Here is a 4,938-nt window from a genome sequence, read left to right on the forward strand (position 1 = left end):
TAAAATTTATTATTACTTATCAGCTTGATTTTTTTTTGTTGTTAAAAATTTTCAGTCTAAATGACACGAACAAATGATTTGGCCTTACATTTGAACTAAAATATGTTTTAAGTTTACTCAATAAATGATTAAAGAAAAAGACATTTCATGTTTAATCCGTAAATAAATTTTTAACTTAAAAATATATATAGTGGTAGCCTATTAATGTACTTGCAATAACCATTAAAAAAAATTTTAACCATAACAAAATTATTTACCTCATAACTTGAACTAATAGATTTTAAAATATATTTTTTTGGAAAATAATAAGCTAGCAATAAGTTAGGGCTAGATAAGCAAAATAATACTGCATATGTTTCTATTATTAGTACTTCTAATATTTTTTATTTGTTTCACAATATAAGTTGTTTTTAAAATCTAATGCCAAAAATAATCAGATAAAACAATAGTTTTAAAAGTTATAAGGTAATATAGAGGTGTGATTTGTTATATTTTTTAAAAAGCTAGAAGTTAAAATAGAAGTGTGATTGGTTTTTGATTATTTTCTCTCATTAATCAAATGCTGAAGGTATAAGTGCATTTCTTTTAAATATTTGTGCTTTTGGGCAATACTACTTATAAATTATAATTAATAACAAAGAGAGTTGTTACTTTTTGGACTATGAAGAAAATGGTCGTTGTTAAACCTGTTCATTATAATCCTAAAACGGAATGCAATAAGGAAAAATAAACTCATATTACGAAAACTGCCTGAACAAACGTATAGAGTGCTCATAATATGGAGAAAGTCAAAACATAGAAAGAAAAAGAGGTTTTCAGTCTAAAAAAATACGTGAAAGGCAATAAAGATGCAAAAGCATTATTAAGATGCATAGATGAAACTTCATGTCAAGCAACACGCGCCTTTTTAACCATCTTCAAATCTGAGTTGGCCGCCTGCTTCTGCGTATTACCACTGCCCCCTGCAGATTCAGACATAACAGGAACTGGCTTGACAGCTGGCTTGTCGTCATCACCATCATCATCATCACCCTGGTCCCTGATACATTGAGTTCGTTATTAAACATGTCTATGTAAATACCGAAACATCATAATACAGATTATACTTGCATTGCTAATATAAACACCACTCGCCTCTTTACTAAAAACAAAGAGAAGATTCCATTCACAAAAAATGGACAAATTGCTAATTGTCCTTCCTTTTTACGACTGAAAACATTTAAAAAGAACACAAAGAATTGTACGGACACTAAACTGAAGAAACCAGAAAAGAAAGAAACCGAAGCAAGGAATCACACCTTTGATCATGTTTCCTCAGCGTCAGGGGGGTCATAAGAGCCTGTGTTATGTCCTCTGCTAGTCACAATCCGGAAAAGAGTCAGCAACCAAAAATGAAAATGTTAAGCAACAAACCAAAGCTATAACATTATTTGTGTTATAGAGGGAAAGAGAGAAGGGAACACTACATTATTTGCTTCTGAACAGTTTTTGGTCTTTTCTTGTTTTCCAGGAGGTGTTTTTTCCTAACGGAAGCTGTTAAATCTTTTTCGACTTCTTCCCTCAACAAAGAAACATAGTCTGAAGATCCTATAAAAGGAAAAAGAAATCTTTTTCTACTTCTTCCCTCAACAAATGGTTCTTCTCATAAAAAGGAAAGAGCTTTGATCCACATAACTCATAAAAGCCTCAAAAACCATACTATATCATGTCTTTTGGTGATATTGATCACTTCAGTTCTAGGCCTAACATTAAAGTCGGATCTTTTACAGAAACAAAACCTTGAAGGAAAGTTTTTTTTTTGTACAATAAATAAGATTGTGATGAGGATGATAAAGTTATATAAACTCACCAATCGCCCGGTCTCTTCTTCGACACAACATAGCTGAGCTTAAATCCTTTTGCAAACCTCCCACTTGTTCTTCTCGATCTCCTCTTATTTGGCCATGAAAGTCGACAAAGATGGTTTGAAGAGGAGCTAAGCTAACCTATTTATACCATGAAAGCAAGATTGAAACACATTAAGTGCAGATCGTGGCCGAAGGAATTAATAACATATTTAATGCCATGGATCTGGAAGCTACCTCATTTCGATTGATCGAAAGAAGGCGAAAGGACCTGATCAAAACCAACGAATGGAATCGTCACACCGACTGCACCTCAGTCTCTCTAATGGCGAATTGCGACGATTGTGGTGGAACCAAAAGTTTACGCCTCTAGTTGCAGACACAGACGAATACAGTGGAACCCAATCAACGAAACGCTACGGATCAGTAACATCATTGTTTCACGCGAAATGGGCTTGATTTCATAGAATACAATACGAAGCCCAAACATGACATCGTAACCAAAAACGAAACACACCGTTTAAATAAAGCGGACAGATGTCATGCTCTCCTTGCCTTATTTAGTGACGTGGCAGTCTCACAGGAGAGAGTGACTCTTCTTTATAATAATAGATAATTTTGATTGTATTTTTGTTTACGTAACAGTTCTATTTTTGGTGAACATGCTAAGATACATAGAAATAGTGTTGGACCTAGACTTTAACTTTGTGATTATGGTTTGGAAGCAGGGGGAGGAATATTTGGGGTGGGGGTGGGGTATATTCGGGGGTAGGGGGTGTATTTGGGGTGGGATATTCGCTAGTGGACCGGATAAAATTACATCATAACGACTTTCTACATGAAATTTTGGTAATTTAACGGGAGCAAGTGTCGATCCTCTAATACAGCAGGTATGATCCTTAGTCTCATCTTGCCATGTGTTGCTACCAGGGGAGAATCTAGGTTGGGCACTATACAAGTGCATCCGGTCTATTTTAAAAATTTAACATATTACATTGTATACGTAAGGTGCAAGTGGTCAATTTGGTTTGATGCACCTATAGTTTCCTAATAGCGTTGGTTTCGATTCTCCCCCTAAACTATCTATTAAGTTATTTTGCACCCACTTAAACAAAAAAAGTCTAGCTTTGCCCCTGGTTGCCACCCTTGAAGCCAGATCATATGATCCTTATGACCTTATCGAACACACTTCTCAAGTGAAAAAAATTATTACACTGATTTCTTCCTCTTTTTCCCATATATGCATCTAATGCAACTAGTTATCTGGAATACATGTCATATTTTGTTTCAAGCACACATGTCATCATTGATTTTTTTGGATGATTTTGGTATCCGAATGCATTCAAAATAGAACCAACTACCATCTAGTGATTGTTCAGCGGAGTTAAGTCGGAAACCGTCGAAGTCATTCAAATAGACCATTTTTTCACTCCACATTAATTGACGGTGGCCGAAACCCAAATCTAGATGACGAAACTTACAACCGTGAGCCATTTACCACTGGGTCCAAATGCCTGCTCGTTTCATGAAAAAAAAAAGATATTTCGTTGATGTTTCTCTTTTCAAACATTGATTTTACTTCAATGAATTTTTTCTTTTTCTCTTTTCAAACATTGATTTTACTTCGATGAATTTTTTCTTTCTCATGTATAGCTGATGCAACCAATTTCTTATCACAAATTTGCATATACTTATTTATGTTATTTCAATAACTTATGCAATAATATACAGAAATCGGGTAGAAATATGTATTGAAAACGTCTCAAAAACTAAAACAATCCCGTGAATACAATTTATGAATCATGTATTTCTCATTGCTGATGTGTCACCTCTATTCTTCACAAATCACTGACCAAAGAAATAACATTTTAAAAAGGTTATGCGCATCTCATTTATCTGTTTAACAAAGTGAACTATATACTCAGAGATCTACTATTTTGATTTGACAATTGACTAAGTTTAGTCAAAAAAAAAAGAGAAAAGACAATTGGCTAAGTTTGACTAAATTGATGATATTGCAGTTGAATCAAGTATAAGTGTTCTTAGCATTCAATGTTATGTTGATTAATTGTGTAAGCAGTATCCTCTTGACGGTGGAACATAACATTCGTCGATGACCTGCAGACAATGATAGATGGCATCAATTCAGATCGTTGGCTTGACGATGTGGAGAGAATGAGTTTAAACGATCGTTCTATACAACTGACTTTGGAACAGATTGGTCACCAAATGGTTCAATGGAGAAAATATGATTCGAAAGGATTTCCCGGTACTCGTTTATCGCTTGATCACATTTAGAGACTTTTATCAACTGGAGAATGAACACGTACGCAAACTTGTCTTTTAAGCGGTGAATCAATTGAAAGTCAAAAATCATTTGTTCTTTGCATGAGATGTTTTTCTTTTGTTAAATAAATTAATTTTTAATAAAAATATATAAATTTCTGTCTATAAATATTTTCAAAATTCATCTTTAAAATATATTTTAGGTATTTTCCTAACAACACACATGTATAAAATTTATTGTAGTTTAATATGTAAAATTTAGCAATTAATATATCAGCAACTGTATTTCAATACATATAAAAGTTCGTAACTAAAACAGAAATTAAATGTAATAATAAGATATAATTCATATATTAATAGAAAATATATATTTTGAAGTAATTAAAACCCAAGTATTAAAAATGTGAAAGAAACTATTTTATTTTAGAATGGTTTATTATATTTTCTCACTTTAAATCTTTTATATTACATAAATGATAAAATTTTCATATATTAACTACTTGATGACTTAGATTTAAAAATTTGACCAACCCATTCAACGACTAAGTTATACTTGGTCTCTTTAGATTTCAGTTACTATTCCTTGGGAATTTGTTCGGGTTAGTCGTCACTGCTCAAAATGACATTCTTCGGAAAACTTATGCGGGTAACGTTTAGTCACGTCAACATATCATCAAGTCATGGCAGCGAGGGTCGGTGCTGATTCTTGGTCTTCAACGGCGGCGACTGTAATTTTGTTATAATTCTTCATATTACTATTTGCTTAGCATAAGAAATTGAAACTTATGTCCACTTATTGCTAATTAGT

Source organism: Raphanus sativus, unplaced genomic scaffold (assembly GCF_000801105.2).
Source record: "Raphanus sativus cultivar WK10039 unplaced genomic scaffold, ASM80110v3 Scaffold0074, whole genome shotgun sequence".
In the NCBI taxonomy this organism is placed as follows: domain Eukaryota; kingdom Viridiplantae; phylum Streptophyta; class Magnoliopsida; order Brassicales; family Brassicaceae; genus Raphanus; species Raphanus sativus.